The sequence below is a fragment of the Bidens hawaiensis genome, unplaced genomic scaffold (assembly GCF_021521415.1).
Source record: "Bidens hawaiensis isolate Kalapana, Puna unplaced genomic scaffold, B.hawaiensis_p1.1 tig00000190_1, whole genome shotgun sequence".
NCBI classification, from domain to species: domain Eukaryota; kingdom Viridiplantae; phylum Streptophyta; class Magnoliopsida; order Asterales; family Asteraceae; genus Bidens; species Bidens hawaiensis.
In genome coordinates this window covers 5218884-5241875 of record NW_027491020.1, presented here as the reverse complement: position 1 = coordinate 5241875, position 22992 = coordinate 5218884, and the positions used below count along the sequence as shown (strand labels likewise).

General features: G+C 35.9%; 1 pseudogene across 1 annotated transcript; it reads right to left on the bottom strand.

The window, feature by feature from the left end:
* Positions 1-15747: 15747 nt before the first annotated feature.
* Positions 15748-17871, bottom strand: LOC143595340 (peroxidase 3-like; annotated as a pseudogene). Its single transcript, XR_013146510.1, has 4 exons — positions 17624-17871; positions 16556-16753; positions 16282-16445; positions 15748-16183 (listed from the first exon to the last, which is right to left on the bottom strand). The product of XR_013146510.1 is annotated as a peroxidase 3-like (transcript).
* Positions 17872-22992: the final 5121 nt, after the last annotated feature.

The window sequence follows — 22992 nt, the reverse complement described above, 5'->3', positions numbered from 1 at the left end:
AACGGCGCTACTTTAATGCTGGCGCGGTAGCTATTATTATACGAAAACTCTACCAGGGGCAAGTGGGGTTCCCAACTTTTTCTGAAATCCAACACGCATGCACGCAACATGTCTTTCAAGGTCTGAATGGTTCACTCTGCCCATCCGTTGAGGATTGTATGCTGTGCACATATCGAGGCAAGTGCCTAGTGCGCCCTATAGTGACTTCCCAAAGTGTGAAGTGAAACGAGAATCTCGATCAGATATGATTGAGACAGGCACTCCGTGTCTAGACACTACTTCTTTCATGTAGATGCGAGTCAGTCTTTCCATCTTGTCCGATTCCTTGATCGCTAAGAAATGCGCAGAACTAGTCACCCGGTCAACGATCACCCAGATGGTATCGCATCCCGTCGGTGTTTTGGGTAATCCTGAGATGAAATCCATGGAAATGTGTTCCCATTCCCACGTTGGGAGTTCCGGTTGTTGCAACAGACCAGATGGTTTCTGATATTCCACCTTGAATCTAGCACAAGTCAAACATTTGCTCACGTAGGTGGCAATGTCGGCTTTCATGTTTGGCCACCAGTAAAGTGTCTTCAGGTCATGATACATTTTATCTGAGCCAGGGTAAATAGAATATCGGGATTTGTGTGCTTCATCAATCACCAGATTTCTTAAGTCTCCGTATCGAGGGACCCAAATCCGGTTTTCGAAATATCGGACCCCGTCCGATTTGGTTTCAAGCTGCTTAATCATGCCCCGCATGAGTTCTGATGGGAGGTTATCATCTTTTAAAGCTTCAAGTTGAGCATCACGAATCTGATCAGTTAAGTTGGCATGAATCTTGAGTTGTAATGCTCGCACTCGTATAGGCTTATCGGTTTCCTCTCTGCTGAAAGCATCAGCTACTACATTGGCCTTGCCAGGGTGGTACTTGATGGCACAATCATAATCCTTAAGTAGCTCGACCCAACGACGCTGTCGCATGTTCAACTCCTTTTGATCGTAGATATGTTGAAGACTCTTGTGGTCGGTGTAAATGGTGAATCTGGTACCATACAAGTAATGTCTCCGTATCTTAGGAGCAAATACCACAGCTCCGAGTTCCAAGTCATGGGTCGTATAGTTCTTCTCGTGGATCCCTAGCTGTCGAGAGGCATAGGCTATAACCATCTCGAGTTGCATTAACACGCAACCGAGACCCTGTATCGATGCGTCACAATGCACCTCAAAATTTTCTGTTCCCTCGGGGAGGGCTTGGATAGGTGCGCTACAGAGTTTGGTTTTCAACAGTTGGAAGGCAGACTCATGCGAGTCACTCCAATTGTACTTAGTACCCTTGTGTGTCAGTGCGGTGAGGGGTTGAGAAATGTTTGAAAATCCCTCAATGAAACGCCGATAGTAGCCAACCAATCCTAGGAATTGTCGCACCTCAGTCGGAGTCTTAGGTGCTTCCCAGTTTTTGATGGCCTCTACCTTTCCTGGATCGACATGGATACCACTCTCATTGATCACATGTCCTAAGAAGTGAACCTCGCGAAGACAAAATTCGCATTTCGAAAGCTTTGCGTGCAATTGTTCCTTCTTTAGCAATTCCAGGATTAACCTCAGGTTTTCTTCATGGTCGGTCTTGTTCTTGGAGTAGATGAGGATATCATCTATGAAAACGATAACAAACTTGTCGAGGTACGCCTTGCATACTCGGTTCATGAGGTCCATGAATACGGCTAGTGCGTTGGTTAAGCCAAAAGGCATAACCGAAAACTCATAGTGACCGTACCGAGTTCTGAATGCCGTCTTTGAAATGTCTTCTTCGCGCACTCTCAATTGATGGTAACCAGATCTCAGATCGATCTTCGAGTAGTAACTCGATCCTTGAAGATGGTCGAAGAGATCATCAATTCGGGGTAAGGGATAACGGTTCTTGACCGTCACTTTGTTCAACTCTCGGTAGTCGATGCACATGCGGAAAGTCCCGTCCTTCTTTCGGACAAATAGGACAGGGGCTCCCCATGGTGATGAGCTAGGTTGGATAAAACCTTTATCCAACAAGTCTTGTAATTGAGTGGACAACTCCTGGAGCTCCGCCGGTGTGAGCCGATACGGGGCTCGTGCTATTGGTGCCGCACCGGGGGCTAAGTCGATTTCGAACTCGACTTGTCGTATGGGTAGGAGTCCTGGCAAATCTTCCGGGAAGACTTCGGGAAAATCTCGCACAATAGGTATATCTTCGATCTGCTTCTCTTCCGTGGGTTTCTCAATTACCTGAGCTAAGATTGCCGGATGACCCTTTCATAAATATTCCTGTGCCTTCATAAGGGTGATGATGCTGGTGGTGGTCATGCCGCTCTTATGTGCCTTCATAAGGGTGAAAACTCACTGTTTACGAAGATAACAAAAAGATTCAAGAAAAGGTGTGCGTCATAGAAAATCCTCACTAGTGCTCTAAAACAAAAATGATATTTTCTAAGTATTTATACTACGAGGGAGTCCCTAGACTCGACACATAAAACTTATGCATGAGATACGTTTCGTGTTTCGTTTGTGAAATAAGTGTATCTCGACAAACACGTTGGTGATAAGCTACATGCGTGAACAAATATTGTGTCAAGTGTTACTATTGTACATTACTAGTAAACTAACTCCCACAAGGACAATTAAGTCATACACATAACAAACATCGATCAACTATACACTTCTCATGTTAAATTAAGTAATTCAGCAGCTAATTTATCCAGACAGATTTTCACTCAACAAGATTACTCTATTTAATAAATCAATACACGTCCAATAAATCACCAAATTAATACAATACCAATTGGGTTAGATTTCTAACTCAAAATATTAACTTCCAGAAGTGGAATCAAACCCATTGGTCTTGTCGTTTATGAGATATCTTAATCGCAAAACAGCCTACCAGCAGGCTTCCTGAATCAGACTTGCACAACAGATTTGTAAAATAATAAAAATTAACTTTTACACGTCCAAAAATTACACATTCAGACTTTTTAGAAACTAGACTCGACCTACTACATCATAGAGTCAATAAACACTTCCAAAACCAAAATTAACATCGAGTTACAGTCATTTAAACACGAATTCAAGAATCTGCCCAGCATCAGTTTTCATCAAAACTCAACATACAATTAACCTATGCACTATAACTCATACATACAACCCTCTAGATGCATAATCCACCAACCATGCATCTCAATTTCACTTTACATACACAATTAGGGTTTTACTTCAAAGTTCAATTTCAAGAAACATGTGATTAACAATCAATAATCATACAACTAGTTATCAATTTACTAGTATTCATAAATAAACACACAATTAAACCCTAACTCATCTTAAATCATCACTTTCAAGATTTAGGGTTTTGATTAACACATTCAATAGCATAATTAAACTCATAGAATGACTAAAGGGGATGTTAATTACCTATCTAGCACCTTGAATTCTTCAACCAAACTTGAAAAAGAGATTGTATATGTGTGTGTTGTGGGTTACGGCTGCCAAGAGAGGGAGGGGGAAAGAGATCGATCGTATATGGGAGGGAGGGGAGTTAGGGTTGTGTAATAACATGATTATATAATATTAATTATATTACACTTAGCCCCTCTAACCTTCTAGTTAATCATTTTCTAGCACAAGTTAGTTTATTTTCCACATGAATTAACATTATGAAAGTAAACACCAAGTAGCACATAAACGTAACACATAATTATCAACTTTTATATGATACTTATCGTTTGTTCACCAACAGTTTGAGTCGACTCGTGTGTGTTTCTGTGAAATTCCGAAAGACTACTTGTGTAGTGATTGTCATGCGTCATTTAAACCCTAATTTAAATGTAATGAGATATGCGTTACAGTTCGTGTGATCTTAAGTTTTAATTAACGGAGTTCGGATTAACGGAGTTAACCTGAAATTGACGAGTGTCACAGGTACTTACCTGGTTGATGTGGGTATTCTTCCCACTTGAAGAACTATTATTCTGGTGCTAGGATTCTTCAAAGTGTCACTCGGTAATTTGGATGGATTTCGCTTTTGGCTTGCCATTTCTTTAGCCAGTTGACTCACTTGTTTATCTCTCGCAGCATTTGCCTTCTCTTGAAGCTCCAACCTCTTATTCAATGCCTTACTCTGAGTCTCTTGATTTCTATTCTGAGTCTCTTGATCCACCTTCATTTATTTCAATAACTCCATCACATCTGTAAGTGACTCTTCTTTGTTTCCCGAAGTATTTCCTTGCCTCTACTGATAACTCTTCTGATAACCCTTATTGTAACCCCCATAATCTCTCTGATTATACCCACTCTGACCGCTTCCCGAACTATTACCATACTGTTTCTAGTTCAACTGATAACCTGTCTTCTGAGAACTGCCTTGGAAATTCGGGTTATGTTGTGTGTTCGGGTTTCCATAGCTGAAGTTTGGATGATTCCTGAGGCCCGGATGATAAGTATTTGAGTTCATATTATTGTATTTCCTTTCACCCTGCACATAGTTGACCTCTTCTTCTTCTTCTTCTTCTTCTTCTTCAGTTTCTTCATCTTGCACAGCCCCACAACTCGCAACCTCGTGCCCTAATTCGCCACAACCTTCACATACCGGATATGTTTTTCCTGAATTTCCGGCTCCTTGTACACCTGCAACCAACAACCTATCCATCTTCTTTTCCAATCTATCCATTCTATCATCTGACCCATGACTTTCAACTACTTTTACCACCACCCTTTTTGACATCATGTTTGACTGTGCTTGTATCTTTGAATTACTTGCATGTCTCTCCAAATGTCCCCAATCCTTGTTTTCGTCATTTACAAGAAAAGATACATTCATGGTGGCTTGGAGGTCATGAACATCATCATTTGAGAGACTATCATGGAATGCCTTGATCAATTCCCATAAGGCACTCCCATGATGTGGACAAGTCCACAACAATCGTTTAAACCTTTGGAATGATTCATAGAAAGTTTCGTCGGTGATCTGCTGAAAGTTTCGAATGTTGTTGCGGGCCTCTGTGGTTCTCTGGGGAGTTTAATACTCGTCTAAAAACTATTGTGCCAAGTCTCCCTAAGTGAAAATACTAGCCGATGGCAAAGATAGGAACCATTGTTTCGCTGCATCTTTCAAACTGAACTGCAAAACCACCATCTTTACTTCTTCCGCAGTGAAACCTTGACTTGAGATGAGTGCACATACTGAGTTGAAATCACTCAACTGTAGGTACGGTTCTTCTGTAGCCTTCCCATGAAATGTAGGTAACCCTGTCATACTACTCTGCCTCACTGAAAAAGTCCTTCCATTTCTGACCGGGATAATGATTGGTAGAGGGTTTGTGGCCACTTGTGGAATGAAATGACTTTGAACTCCTCTGACTGGCGATGGGACATATACTCTCGGAACCCCATAATTAAACTCGTAATACGGTGCCTTTGGTTCACGGTTTTGCTGGCGTCTCGGTGCTCGATCTCTAGGTTGATTTTCTGGATGATTATGTCGAATTTCTTGGTCATCACGAGGATCTTGTTGCTGGTATCGACCCCCTGTTCATCTCTAAATTCCTCCTCATCCTCAAAATCGAAACCAAGGTCATCCCTTATCTACCAATTTTCCACTCGTGCACGTGCACGATTAACCTCGGGTCTTTCCTCTCTCAAATCATCGTGTCTATGACGGTTTACTGGGCGGATCTGATTGACAAGTTGTCATCCATGTGTCTGGGATTACGGTTAACATTTCTTCGGTTGAACGTTCTGGTTTTGTGGGATTGGTTGTTCTTGGTTATGTGATTGGTAAACATTTGGGTCTCTTCGGTTTCGGTTACTCGTGGTCTCTTCTTTTGGTGTTCTGATTTCAGGTATTTGGTTTATTATGGGTTTCTGAGCTGCTCGGTTTCGTCTTGCTGTTTTCTTGATTTTGGGGTCAAACTGGAGCGGCTCTTTCTCACGGGAATATCTCGAATGCGTCAAATTGTAAAGTTACATGCACAAACACAAACACTAACACCCCGCGTAAAATCAGCGAAGAAAAATTAAAAACCAAAACTAAAAACTAAGCTAAACTAGCACTTTGCACTTAATTATAATATACTTAAACCAAACCTAACCTCGTATCTATACGTAACTTCCAATAGCCTAAATTAATTAAGACTGCCTCCTCCATTGTAACACCCCGTAACCGCAGCGGAAACGTAAACGGGATGCAACAGACGCATCTGATATCAACAGCATTGCTTATAAAGAAAACACCACTACATTAATTTACAACGTATTACATTGTTCCGAGTTTCGTTACCGACTAGGCGTTAACACATAAGTTTTACCGATAGTACATTAGTATATTTAATACAAAATAAAGATCCTTAAGCTTCCACAAAATAGCACACATCATCAAGCACGTATCACTCATTCCAATTTGGGTGTACCTAGAAAGCATGTAAAGAAAACGGGTCAATTACGAATAGTTGGTGAGTTTCACTAATTTAAATAAACCATGACAAATCATTATAGTAATCATATATTAGCGATGAAATTATGCTGAGCCCACAAGTGAAACCTCTGTTAACCCAGAGACACATCCAATAACCTCTGGGGACACTGTTAACCCAGAAACACATTTAATAACCTCTGGGGACACTGTTAACCCAGAAACACATTTAATAACCTCTGGGGACACTGTTAACCCAGAACACTGTTTCGGGCCTTACAGTGTTAGCAACTCAGACAATTACCATCTTAATACATTACCGTACGATTCCCGTACAATAAACATTATATAAATTCATTCATTTCCATGCGATCAGCATGTACTTAAACATTTTGATGGAAACATGCTTTCCGCCCCGGGAAAATATTTAAAGCAGTTCAGTAAAAAGGGGCTCGTGAAACTCACCTTTTCGTGAGCAAATATGTAACACTGTGCACGGCTACCGGTCCGGATCTGTAATACGATCCCTAAGTCGTTACTATACAATTTCTATTAATATAACTTAAATTCGTGTTAACCGGTACGTCTGGGGACACTGTTAACCCAGTACCGTACACGATCCGGGGACAATGTTAACCCCGAAACACTTCTCAGGACTTAGATTGTGATATCTCTTAGAGTTTATCCGTCAAAATTATTATTATTATGTTTTCCCCGTTTTGCGTGCCTAGCACGGTTATCCGTTTTTATGTTTCAAAAATGAGTTTGGTCACACACGACCCGAAAATAGTGTTTGACTGATATTTTAGTTAAAGCCGTGAATTTAGAGCTCGGTTTAGACGCCCCGTTTGGCCGCGGGACCCGTTTCCGTCTTTAGGGTGCCGGAAACTGTTATTTCGGATAAAAATACCCAAATCATCCGAATTATTTTCGGATGATTTATTTTTACTTGATTAACTTAGTTTCATGAAAATAGTTCGTTTTTAAGGTTTTTATACACCAGTCAGCTCGTTTAGGCGAACTTTGCCGGTTTACGCTTTTTTTTTAAGCTTTAAAAGTTTGTTTTTATGTTCTTTTTAGCACAAATAATTATCCGTTTAGTCTCGGATCTTGAAATTTTGCACAAATCACTTTTTGACAGTAAGGAATTTTATAAAAATATTTCCAGAATTAATTTTTATATTTAACATTTATTTATCTATTTTTAAACGTCATTTAAACACCAAATATATCGAAAATACCAAACGACCTTAGAAAAATCCAAAATTTTTCTGGGATGACCCTTGCCATCCACATAGTTCCCTGTAATTTTTCCAGAACCAACATCTCATTCTTCATGCCATTTTCACCAAAACCGAGCTAGAAAACCCTAGAACTCGTTTTACCGAAAAGCCTACTTAGACTTCTCCAACGGATCTGAAATTTTGTGTGTGACTTTTATATGTTATAAAAAACTTATCTGGAATTTTCCAGAATTTTTCATGATGTTTAGCTATTTTTCACCATTTTTAGCCAAAACCGAGCTTTAAATTCACCAAATATTCATCCTTTATCCAAAAATTACCAAATTTTCACAGATCTCATATTTTCATGTGTAGATAATCTCTGTGAAATTTCATGATCCAACTCTAAGTCTATCACAATCTGTCCAAATCATATAAATCATACGAAAAACCGAACTACCTTGTGTTTCTAGCTTTAGATCGCCAAGATATTGCTTTCTAGCCTTTGCTAGCAACTAGATATAACACCTACAAGCACAATAACACCACACCAAGCAAGTTACACCCAAAATCAAGCCATTTCTTTCTTGGTTTCGGTTATGATATAAAAACAAAGATTTTAACCGTAAAAATTCGTTTTTGACTCTTTTAACTCCTTTCTTGGACCAAGATCCCTTGTATAACTAGTATACATCACTTGATCAAGCAAGAATCGGTTTCATCTCGGGTTTCCACCCATTTTCACTTGAAACTTCATTCTCTTGCAAACAACTCAAGATCATGGAATTAAAACTATGAATTAACCATTATAACCATGTTTTTACCTTGTGATTCTTGTTAAAAATCAAGGATTTGGATGAGATTTGAAGAGAGGGAAAGGTTTTGGAGTTGGATTGTATGTAAAAAAAAGAAAATGAAAGGCTAAGGGGCCTCCCCTTGGCCGATCGGTCTACATAAAGGGTGGGGTGGGGCCCACTCCTTCATTCTTGGCCACACATTCGGATTGTGTAATCCGGATAATGTTGTGGATAATCTGGTTCAGTTCGTTTTTCGGTTAAATGTTTAATTTCGCTTAAAACGAGGCTAAAACGGTCGTTTTTGGCCTAAAAAATGAAATTTATATAAAACCGATTTAAAATCTTTAAAGACTTAAACCATGACATTTATTGACTTAACACATCATATTGTCGGTAATTGTGCATCTTTTTCGGCTTGATCGATCGCCTCTTACTTGGTTTGGTATTAAAGGTTTCGTTTAACTTACCGACGTACTATTAAATCGAAAACTCTTTTCTGTGCTTTAATTCACTTATCCCGAAGCTTTAATACTTCGTAAACATCACTAAACATTATATATTTTGTCTATAATGTAATCCCCGATTCATTCGGGTTTCAATAACCGTAAATCGGTTAACCGTACTTTCAATACGATTAACTGTATAATCGAGTATAATTCGTACCGTGAATCACACATACTCGTATATACACATTATAATTCATATATTCAGTATTAAATAACACGTAAATAGTATATACCGGCTGGGGTATACCTGAATTTGTCGGAATCGTTGCATCCATGTACCCAAATGCTTCTAACATAACAAGAACCTCGGTTACCACCTTTCCTTCTTTCTTCGCCGACCACACGAGATCTATAGAGAATGTTTTAGAAATGTTCCTCCGACCAACACCACCACCGAATATTTCAAGAAATCACACCGAGGACCCGCATTTCACTGGTAGAAGCTCCTCTACAAAAATAGCTATGACCACCATTTGTCTTCCTTCCTACGAACAACACGTTTTTTTTCTGCATTTGCCCCCTTTCCTCGTAGTCACGTTTTTCAGCTAGACTATCATCAACGCCAAATTAACGGTTGAGATCATATATGCCATGTTTTGCGAGATTTGATTTATCGGTCATCTAATGTCTCTGATTTAGATTGAAACCTTAGGCTTGGATCAGATCTAGTTTAGAAATGAAAAGGAGAGAGGGGGGGAAATGAGAAACAGGAAGAATAAGATATACGTGAACAGAGTGACATCGGTAGAGTGGGATCGTTTCACATCTGAAAAAGGAGAAAGATATATCAGAGAGAGAAAAGTGATCCCGAGTCAATCATGAATGGATTTGCAGTGTCCACCGGAGATGGTAACTGAAAAAAAGGCAACCGTAAAAAATGGTAATTGAAAAAACACAATTGTTGGAGATACTGGTTCTCAATCTCCCTGTATCTTTTTAAGGAAAACCTGACCCGATTAACCCGAAACCCGATCAAGTTGACCCGATGAACACCTACACCCCTAGTGATAAGTAAAGACCGAGTCGGTTAAAGCCCATAACATATAGTCTATGTGGCATCATAACAGATAGTCTTATAACTAAGTTAATGATATGTTTATGGAATATTGATTAGTTCTTCATGTATGTAATAGAAAACATGAATATTATGATAAACCTACAACTAAAACATACCTGTCCCAGCAGAGAGAGAAGACACGGCTGATGAGAAGGATCCAAAGGACATGATAGTCAGCTTGGTCGAGTTCCCCTTTAGGATGTATATTAGTGATGGGGATTAGGGTTCTTGAGAAACCGAATAATATATGGAGAGAGAGGGTCACGAATTGTTATGTGAGGTTTAGGGTTATGTTGTATGATGTTAATTAGTCTCTCCATATATTTATATACACCCAAGGGGAAACCCTTGATTAGCAAGAAAGAGTAATTTGGTCCATTAACAATTACCTAGCTAATATAATTATAAGGTATAAATTAATATTTTGATCTAATTATTATATAAATGATAATGATGGCCATATATAAATGTATATATCCATAGAGCAAGGTTATAATAAGAAGTTATTTTTTCCTAGAAAGTGTAGAAAGTGTGTTTTCACCATTATATATAATAAAACACACCGCACAATAAACACACCATAGCTAAAATAAAACATACCACACAATAAACACACTTTCAATATCCACCATTAGATCAATATATCTAATGCACCAGATTACTTCTTACACTTTTTAGACACACTCCACTTTTAATTTTAACCCCACCCTATATCCATATATTTATTCTTACATTCTCCCACTTGGCCGAGTAATCATTTATTATGAGCATTAGATTAGTCTGCAGATTTTAACACTCATTTTAGCTTTAAACTTAAACTGAAGCAGAGAAATACAGTCATTGAATTGAACATCAACTCAAGACCCCCATTAATCATACTGCAGTCCTTATTTAAAACCTAAGTAGTTATAATAAAAATTTTATAAGTAAGCCCTTCAAATATTTGATTTGTATACTAATTTGTCTATATGGTGGGATATACAGGGCTTGATTGATTGATTGACTAATTTGTCTATATGTAATTACGCATGCAGAACATATTAAGAGACATACAAAATCAAAATTGATGAGGAAAGTTAACAATTAGTCATTCATTTAACGATATACAGTTACATGGTTATTAATAATCTAGTCTTTATTATAAGCGTTTTCATAAGACTTATGGGTGACAAACCTTTGGTTAAAGGATCCTTAAGCATATCATGAATGTATTCGATATGAAAATGTAGTTTCCTCAATTCGTTCATAAACGATTAATGTATTTCAAATCGAAATTTAATGCAGCACCTCTCGAAATGTTTCTGTTTGAAAAAACATGGTAGCTGACATTATCACAATAAGTCTTAAATATATAATTTATATGGAGTTAATAACCATATTAAATTCCGATTAATCTCCAGAATATTTAAGGTATCATAAAGCGTAATTTGAAGACAGTTTATCATGGTTCTAATAACCTTAATTAACATCTAAATTTGTCATTAACCCTCATGTTAGTTATTTGTTGATTTTTGGGTAAACATATAGAACTAGACTCAACCAATCATGTGTTAATGGAAATATTAGGATTCACAGACTTAAATATCATTAATATATAACTATCAATTTAGCCAGTTGCTCTTTTGAATTATGGATAGTGTTGTTGCTTATGCATAATCTAATGACATATATTTGAAGTGAGAATTCTCCTTAGAGAACTTAAAGCTGAAAGTAATATTTGTATTTTGTCCATGAACTTTAGTATTATCCTCTTTTAGGTTTTATTTCATGGAAGTGAGTTGAATAACATCTTACTTTCTAGTACCATACATTTCTTTTCTAGTACATATGTCGTTGATCAACGCACTCATTTTCTTTGGTACTTTTGAGTGTTATAGTTGATTCTTAAGGCATCAACTTGTACTATTGAAAATTTTAGTATATAATGTACTGGCAAGTTGTACTTATTTTCATGTGTGAAACCTTAATTTTATGAGAATTGTATATTATGACGTATTCAGTAATGCCATTTAACCTTATAGTTAGAATTTAGATGGAATGCACGCATCTTAAGCGTTATTTTGGTTATATTCTATATATTAGTTTAGTTTTAGGGAAGACTAAATCTAGAACAACTCTATTTGATAGCATGAGTTTATTGATTATCATAAGAGATATTATGTTTGAATTTGTCATGCTCTAGATTTCTTCTTTGTTACTATTTTTAGAAGGTGCAAAGTGATGGTCTTGTCATAATCAAAAACGATAAAAGCTAAAAGTTAATTAAATCTTTATGAAGCAAAACATATTAGATTTGAGATTATAGTGAATGATTTGAATGAGATATTAATTTATAGGAAGAAAATTATAGTGAGTAATGTAAAAGGATATTAAAGTAAGACATATTAAATTTTATGATCATTATATTAAAGAATGATCATTAATGTGAGGATCATTATATTTTATTGAAGATGTGATATGTCTATTATTAACATCAAACTAATAGACTATATATTTAATAAAATTCTACTTAAATAAAAGATAAATCACCTTTGGGCAAAATTAAATTTTACTTAAGTATATTTGCAAAACAATTGTAACACATCACCTTTGGGTAGAAGTGAGACAACCATTTTAATCATGCACGAGTTAGTTTTGCTTGATATAGATGTATTGCATCACCTTTGGGCAGAAGTGATACATTTAAATCATGTTTAAGCTAAACTACACAGCTTGTATTTAGACTTGAATAATATGTTAGATGTATCACATTACCTTTGGGCAGAAGTGTACATCATCATTTATTCAAGTTAAGCTTTTTATATGTTTTGTAAAAATTAAGTAACATGTATTTTTATATTATAAGTATTTACAAAAAATTGTTTAGTTAATAGCAAACAAAATATTAGCGCATATCGAAATTTTTTTAGTCTCGGGAAATTAGTTTTCCGGTTTAATGCGCTATCGGGTTTTAGTGTTTTCGGAAACTCAATGTTCACCGAAAACTGTTTTAACCGTAAACACATACACCCATAAGTTGATGAACAGTTAATAATGTTTGATCTGAATTCTTAGGGATTGTTTACTTATCCAAGATTTGATTATTTTCAAAGTAATTCCTTTATTAAGTTCAAAGAATTCGAAATATCTTGGTCTAAATCTTAATAAAAATTTAGTAAAACATTATAACAATCCAGATCTTGAACCAGATTATATTTGGGTTTTCGAAAAACTGTCATGAACACGAAGATCATTAATTTATCAGATTTCTAAAATCGTAAGTTTATATCAGATACGAGTTTTTAAAATCGAAACATTGTTAGGGTTTCTTATATTTAGATTTTAATAATGATAATATAAATAAAACAGATTAATAAAAGAACCGAAAATTGTTAGGGTTTATCAGATTTTAGTCCATGTATTCCGGTTTAGATCCTGAGTTAATGGAAGACATGAAGAACTGATTAATCAACATCGCTCCGATACCACATGTTGATCAGTTCTTCATGTATGTAATAGAAAACATGAATATTATGATAAACCTACATTTAAAACATACCTGTCACAACAGAGAGAGAAGCCACAGCTGATGAGAAGGATCCAGACGACTTATGTAGATGTCGTGTTCTAATAAAAAACAAGTATTTATGAAGCTTAAATACCTATAACTAGTATGGATAAGTAAGGTCGTCTCCACAGGGAATCAGTGGAAAGTGCAAGTAAAGTTCATGATTATTAATGAATTAACTAAGGCGGACAGTCGATGTCAAGCAGTTTGTAAAGATGATTATAAGAACACACGATTACTTGGAAAAGTTTGTAAACAATAATGAGAAAACGATTTACTTCAGGTTCAGGTAATGTGATGACCGACTAATCACATATTCATAAGATTAATTACATAGTAATTACTAAACCTAACAGTTGGGTTGTGAGGACAAACGATACCCTAACCGAATTGTTGACACAACTGAACTCCGGTTTACCCAATTACTAGTTTAATGTATGAAAACCAATTTTAAACAATGACTAACGATTATTGGTTCAATGATATAAAAGCTAACCCTACATGTGATGAACACAACTAGATAAGTGATGCAAAGTTTGATAATCAAAATCATATGTTGTTTAAACAATCAATTCATAATATAAAACAAGATTAAAGACATTCAATCTAGTTTATAATCATTCAAAACATAGAATCTGATCAAAGTTAGTTTACACAAAATCCTAGCCTAAAGTGAATACAGTGGTTTTAGCCTGACATCGGCATCACGAATGATTCGCTTATCTGATAAGAGGATGAAATCATGTGATGAACGGACGAACCGGAGGCTTCGGGATGATACAAAATCGTCCTAGGGCTTGTAATTGGTTGATGGAATGAAGGATATATCGAATGGGGCTGAAAACTCAATATAATAGAGTTAGGTTTTAATTTCCCGTCTAGAGGATGTTAGCGTGTCGCTAACATCCAAGGGGTGAGACTTTAGCGCCGCGCTAAAGACTCAGATTTCTGTTGATCTTATAGATACTCTGACATCACCATCAGGACTCCTTAGCGTCGCGCTAAGGGTGTCTGACATAATTTTCTTTATTTTCTTCATTTATTTTGCATAGAAAAGCGTGCCAATCATCATGAGTCTTCTATATCTTCGTTCCGAGCCCATAATTCATCCCGATAAGTGTCCTTAACGTCAAGTATCCTGAAACACATAAACATGATTGAAGTACCAAAGTTCACATAATATTTAAACTTAAAGTAAACAAATAATATAATAATATACACGACTTTTTCCCGATCATCAACGACATGATAGTCAGCTTGGTCGAGTTCCCCTTTAGGATGTATATTAGTGAAGGGGATTAGGGTTCTTGAGAAACCGAATAATATATGGAGAGAGAGGGTCACGAATTGTTATGTGAGGTTTAGGGTTATGCTGTATGATGTTAATTAGTTTCTCCATATATTTATATACACCCAAGGGAAAACCTTTGATTAGCAAGAAAGGGTAATTTGGTCCATCAACAATTACCTAGCTAATATAATTATAAGGTATAATTTAATATTTTGATCTAATTATTATATAAATATTAATGATGACCATATATAAATGTATATATCCATATATTTATTCTTACATGGAAAACATTTGATGTGTTTTGGTAAAAAGTTTGATTTTTAAAGGATAAGTTGAATCTTTCTGGGTTACACTTTTGACGCTCGAATTTTTATGTTATCCATTCTTCACACTTTTATATTACAAACAAACTAATTATATGATTGAAATGTATGTATTCATCTTTTGCCAGTCTATTAGGAATGAATGATAACATTTTAAAGGCTATATGAGTTTGGTGAGACCCATACCTGTGAATTTGGGTAATATGCATGAGAAACCTTCATTTACAAATAAAACAATCTGGTAGTTTGAGAGAATTTAGGAAGATTGTTATCCGTTTGCCTGCCACTTTATTGTAATCGCTTTAGAGTAACTAAAAAAATTGATTTATTAAGTATTTACACATAATAATAAAACAAAAAGATTATTTTATATATATTTAAGATTTATTAAATTCTCATAAATAGATGGGAAATAGAAACAATGTACTTTTTTATCTTTTTATTTGATTCTTAATCTTATTAGTACATGCATCATTGCAAATTCCATATACTTTAGATAAACTCACGATCACTCTATTTCTTATCACATCAAACTAAACACACAAAATTTGACAATAAAATGAAGATACGATCAAACAAGCATTAAGGATTATACATTCTTAGCTATTTACAAGAGCACAATTTCTTCGAATTTCACCGGAGGTTCCGGTTTTCACCTGAATCTGACCCATTTTCTCCATGGATAACGCAAACTCACTGAAAAAAATCTGGAGCGACCCTTGAAGGAGTTGGTTAATGTATGCCAACGTGTTGGAGTTTCTAGTCAAAGCCGAATCAGACCCGAATAAGCCCCTGCGTTTTAGCAACAACGTGTAGTAGCTAAGATCGAAAGTCTTACGGCTCCCGGGATCCATCTCAACTTTTGTTGTGTTGTCGTTCTGTGTCCGACATTTTCTTGATCTGAGATTGTCAGCGTATTCGCTATCAAGTGTTGGGTCTCGATCTCCCACACCCGTGAAGTTGTATAGACGGTTTGAAAATGATGGACAATGTGAGATGCCAATAGTATGAGCGCCTAAAGCAAGTCACAAATATAAGAAAATTTAACGAGTAACATCATAATATTTGGCCAAAAATATCCTCATCATTAAGTACGTATAAAAAATAATGTACCCGAAAGCAAAACAAGATCCTTCAAATCAAGACTTTTATTGGCAAACTTTTTGTATAAGGATGGTAATGTTGTCGAAAGGAGCCGGAATTTGGTTCAACGCCTCGGATGCGTTCGATAACAACCCGTCTCTTCGACCCGTAGGGACTTTCCAAGAAGGGCCTCCCTGTAATAAACCGAAAACAACAAAAAAAAACAGAAAATTAATACTAAAAGGACTTTTACATTGCTCTCGAGTTTTTTTTTTGATATTTGTAATGGAATTTGAAGTGTTACAGTGACAGCGATAGAGTCTCTAGCAGCAAGAGCAATAATATCAGCACAAGAAACAATCCCAGGGCATTCTGCTTCGACTAAGCTCTTCAGTCGATCAATGAAATCGAAACCTCTTACTGTTTGGTTCGGGGTTGCCACTTTCTCTGTTTGATTCCCTGAACTTGAAGTCACATTCAAGAGGATTGATCCATCACAACCCTATGTAAAACAATCTTTCGTTAAGAACAAAATGTTCATTTCTGTTTAGGGGCTAAATAATTATACGAGTCAATTAGAGTAGATGATGCAATAGTACTGATATTTAGGTTATAGTAGTCATTTACGACGCGTTAAATAAACAGTGATACCTAAGAACTGGAGTACATAATGAGCATTCAACGAGTTGAGCATTCAATGAAATGAATCGTTCTTAAAACGCGTGGAGAGAAGTTCATTTATGTTTGATCATTTAATTATAAACAAACATTCACACGATATTTTGTTTTTTAAATTAAAAAAAGAAACGTGAACACATGCCGACATGCATTCATTTACTCATGAAAGTTGGTTTATGTTTGTTCATTTAAGTTTGTTTATGTCAGTTGTTTTCGTTTAGTGTTCATTCAGTTCAATTTATTGCTAATACTATTTTGAAATATATTTCTTTTATTTAAAACCTATTGTTTAACAAATTTGCTGTGAGTCCAATTATAAGGAAATTCATTTAATTTGGATAACGATATTTACTTTTCTGGTGTTTGATGGTATCCGGTTGTATTTTTTTGATCGGTGCTTGTTTATGTTCGTTAATTAATGAGGCGCTGCTCGTTTGTAGTATTAGCGAACGAACATAAACAAACACGAAGACATACATTTTCTCAATGATGAACAAGAAGAAGAAAAATTGTTACTTTAATTGTTATTATTCGTTTGGTTAAAGTTAAACCACAAAGTTTGTTCAGTTCATTTACAAATCGAAATGTAAAAAGTGAAACCCAACCAAAATGTACGTAGACAAATTCACGGTACACCTAGAAACCGTAACTTTTAAAAAATGGTGACAGATGACATGAAGAAAATGAAACGAACCCTGATGAAACAATCATGGAAATGCATTCTGATAAGAGCAGCCGCAAGCGATGGGGCATTCGGGATATGCTCATTCACATAGTCTTGCACAATTTTTTCAGCTTTCGGGCATGAACTCCTATAAAATCCAATCTGCAAATTACCTCGAACCGATCCAAAAAACACTAGAAAAAACAAAACCCAGCAAAACCCTTTCATTTCTTTGCCTCGTTGCCTTCTTCTATCGATGATATATATAGACAGAATATTATGCAAGTGGAACCTGGATTTACAACCATGCAACCAAATTAAATGTTAAACTAATTAAGCTCATTATTAAATAGTAAAGAACGAGCTAGCTAGTATGATTATTTATACCATGTCAAATAATGTATCAATTTATGAAACAAACATCACCTAGCTAATCCTCATGAATGAGTGGCAAATAAAATAGACTTCAAAGGGCTTTCATATGGATATATGGAAGATGTGGTATATATGAATTGAATGGTTGAGCTTTTATTTAAGTTAGTATTATAATATTACAGACAGAAAAGGATTCGTTAGTTACAGGGAAGAATATTAAATAAAGGTGGATTTGGTAACTCTGCCTTTCAGCATAAGGACATTCGGAAGAACATGCATACAAATAATTGAGCTTGACTAATCTGTAATACCCAATTAATGAATTTTTCTGATAAATAAAAGGGTATACAAAACCCCACCTCACCCATCAACTCGATTACGACGGGGTTCAACGAAAACCACTTTTTTTAACTTGAAAATTAACCATTAAAACTACTGACCACTCACACTTTTTTATATTCTAAACATTTATTTCATATTTTTTAATTATAAGGTTAGTATTGTAAAAAAAATAGAAAAATAAATGTAGCTAGGTCACGAAAATACTTATACGTGATTCACAAAGATACATATACGTATCCCATGCTCTTATATATGTATGTACGTATATATATATACATTATGAGCCGAGCTACATTTTTTGTAACAACAAATTCTTTTTGCTTTTCATGACTCAAACCTAAGACCTTTATGGTGATTGATAGGGTGATTAAGAAACTTTGTATTGGTTCACAAAAATTAATGACATATAAAAAGAGAGAAAAAATAAATATTAAAGGAATTGATGTTTAACGTGATATATATCAATGAATTCCATCAGTCGTGTTGTTGTACGTTGTGTTGTGCGTCGAGGCGATCTTCTCCTAGAATAAGGATTCGACATCGAGTACAATTAGGCTCGTCGATCTAGGGACAACGAAAGAAGGTAGGGCTTTAGGCCCCCACTTAATTCTAAAGCCTCCGATTTCCAAAACAAAAATTATTAATTGTACATTTGTAAATTGGGATTTAGATTAATTTGTGTGATTTGATCGACGTCTAAACTGAACTATGTCTGGGAAAGTGTCGGGAATTACTTATGTATTTGCAAAAATGATGACAATATCTTGATTTACTTGGAGTGAAGCAAAATGATTTTTTTTAATCATAAGGCCTCATTTTTAAACATCGTTTTAGACCATCAAAATAGATGAGCCGGCTCAAAGTACGATATGAGACAAAGTTCATACAAATCTTGATCATGCACCCTCATCTCTAGTCTCTAGTTATCTATCATCTAAGTATATCTTGGGTTCGATCGAATGGATATAATAAAAATTTGTCACAAAGTATTTATTTTAAATTTGAATGTTTAATTAGCTGTTTAAGACTAAAGTAAAATAAAGTTAAAAGAGTTTAATTAGAAATGTTGATTAGATGCTTAGAAACAAAAGATGTTAAAGCAAAAGCTGACGTATATTAACTTTAACTAACCAAATAACAATTATAATTTTTTTGTTTTAAAGTTGGTGGGGGTTCAAGACTAAGTAGAGGTTGTATTAATTTACTTTTGCTTTTGCAATAATGTAATATCACTTGTTTGTTTTGTAACATCATTAACATTATTTGCATCCTGGGTCCCGTGGAGGCAGAGTTACAACTTATACAGGGCAAGTTTTTTATACATTTGTAAAGACTTCATTTTAAATCATTTTAGCATCTTTAAAAATACAAAATCGATCGATGAATGGGTCATTTGCAATCGAAAAGCATATGCATTGCTTGTTCAAAAAGCAAGAGCTAAACAGCAAACAAAAGTGACCTTTAGACTATGATTATGAAGATTTTCCTATACGTGATGTCTTTCCAACTGGTGAAATAAATGGTTAATCGATCAACTTTCGTATCATAATCTCGGTGTTAAATAACGTGCTACCAAAATAAACATGTTGATATGTTATAACGTCAGATAAATTTGTATTATGATACCATATTTCGACGTGGCATATTGTAAGCCACGAAGAAAAGATTTCAACATGTGTTAGAATTTTAACAAGAGTTGTAACGGGACTTTGATAATGTAATTATCATTGGGCATTCATTGATCCTAAAGTGTATATTATTATCATAAGAATCTTGAATTAAATTTGATGACCATACCTGGTTAAAAAGTTTCTCGAGTATTCAAAGAGCGAAACATAATGATATTGTAAACAATATCTGGATCCACCGATGTTTCAAGTTTTTTCAGTATATCCATAAGTCATGAGAAAAATCTCTTGTTAAAACAACGTAAGTTTTTATTAATTATAAAATAAAATATTGACTTTAATATTGATATCTTTTATTATTGCGAGACATTTGAACTTGGTCTTGTATTATGAAGAGAGTGAAACACTATTTTCTTGGGGATGAGGGGGATCAGTATCTTTAGACTTTAATCTCATATTCGATTAGTTTCTTAGAAGCTTAAGAAAGGAATATGGCTCTTTAATAGAGCTTATGAGCATATAGGCCCTTTTTCTTGCTTAATGTTATGATAGCATGCAATTCTTATGGGATCAAGTCCTAAAAAATGTATTATTCAAACTTATACAAGACTGATATGCTATTGATGATGTACTATCCAAAAAAATTCTAAAAATGCTATAAAAATATTAAAAACACTTCTATCTCAAAATAAATATTTTTTACCAAAAAAAAATTGCAATGATGACGGTGGTGGTAGTAGCTCTGGCGACGAAAATGGCGGTGGCGGCAGTGACACTAGAGATGGTGGTGGTTAGGCGGCAGGGGAAGTGGTTGTGGTGGGGGTGTCGGTGGTTAAGTAGTGGTAGCATTGGTAGTGATGGCGACGGTTGGGTGGCGGGACGATGGTGACGGTCTGGTGGTGGTGGTTAGGCAACGACAATGGTGGTGGCGGTGACTGTCAGTGTAAGGCCACCTTACCGGTGCCTCACATTTGGACGTTGGATTTACTCATTCACATAGTTCTTGTAATCAGAGTTAATAAAATATACGCGGAATATAAAAACTTTCAATAAAACATACGTAATAATCCATAACTTGTCTTAGTAACATATTGTCTTAAAACATAACTAATAAAACTTCTTGGGTCATCCAATGCCAGCCTCTTATTCAATGCCAAGTGTTCCCCTCAAGCGAGCCGCCTCATCCTACTCACCTGCGTGCATACTAAAAGTCAGCTACGCTGAGTGAGTTCTAGTTAAACATACATCATACAATACATTCATCCTTACATACTTTCATTCATACTTTCATTACTTCATTTATACTTTCATAATTACTTTCATTCATATCTTACGTTATAAAGAGCATTACGCCCTACATGCCTCGAGTATTATTAGGGCTCGGTACCCTCCTTCCTCGAGTATTATTAGGGCTCGGTACCCTCCTTCCTCGAGTATTATTAGGGCTCGGTACCCTCTTTCCTCGAGTATTAGTAGGGTTCGGTTTCCTAGTTCTCGAATATTAGTAGGGTTCGATTCTCTCTTCGTTACCATACAACCATATGACATGCCTCGAGTATTATTAGGGCTCGGTACTCTCTTCGTTACCATACATTAACCTTTCTTTATTTAGTTTACAACATTCATAAACATACATTACTCCTAACTTTTCAACTTATTAATACGTGCAATATCCGAAAATCGTTCACGTACCAATAAGTCATCATTCCTAACTTTCACATAACCACATAAGGCATACACTTATCACTTAGGATAAGTGTATTAACAGTCACATCGTGTATGCACACAGCCCCGAAAACATAACATAGAAATGGGGCTAGAAACTCACCTAGATCCTGTTGCGCTCGCTGTTAATCGTAATCCCCTTCTTTAATTGAGCACGGCTAACTGCTAAGTATATATTTTGTTATTCACCCGAATACTTAATTAAGTGGGTTATTTAGTTAACCTATGCATCATCTAAGTTGGGCGTGTTATTTATTTAAATAGCACGTGGGCTTAGGCCTGTGGGCTGAGCTAAGTCAGGCCCAATGGCCCATTACAGTTTATGGGTTCAGGTCCAAGCCCAAACTGGGTGGCCGAAAACTCCGAACAGAGAACCCGGGAGTTGGCCGAGAACCCCATTCTTGACCGAGAACCTATGTTCTTGGCCGAGAACACATGGCCACCGAAATCGATGGTTGACCGAGAACTCTCGTCACCGAAAATTCTCGTTGACCGAGAAATCTAATTGGCCAAAAACCCATGTTGACCGAGTTCTCGAGTTGACCGAGAACCCCAAAGGGAGGCTCAAGTCACCGGGACCCCTGGTCAGATGCGTTCAGCTCTGGTCCCTACCTTTAAACCCATTCTATATCGGCTAACGGTCCATGATTTTACCTTTAATCATCTAGCCCAACCACCTTAACTGTTTTGATTCGTTACCTCCCGTTAAGCTCACGGCTCCATGATCTAACCCATTCTATTCATAAAGGTTGAACCTTTAATCCTAAAACGTTCTTAGGTTAGTTCTAGGGTTTCATCCATAAGCCGTATCTAACCTTGAGCTCTTACGTCATATTAATCATCAAATTTGAAGCTTTATGATTTATCTAGTCCCGATCTAGTTTATGTTCAAGTTTCATGGCTAATCGTTCATAAAAATGCAAGCTTTAAGATCAAGAACATATCTTTTATCGTTTGCTAGGTCATGGCTAGCTTGGTTATGAGCTTGGATCTTGTTACTAGATTGAATATAGAGGATGGATCAAAGATCTTGGCTTGTTTGATTTTTGGATCACACTTCCCTCTTGCGGCCGAAAAGGAAGAGAGTGTGTGTGTTTAAGGTGTAAGCAAGGTGTGAAATGGATGGAAATGGAAAGATTTAGGGTTTAAGGGGTATTTATACTCCCTTAAGCCCATGGACCCATGGCCCATCTTTCCTTTTTAGTCCATGATTAATCCCACCTAATAGCCTACTTATCTTTCTCTCTTATTATTATTTTATTTACTAACCCAAGTAAACTTGTACATAAATAATATATAAAATATTATTTATTGAAATTTTGGGATGTT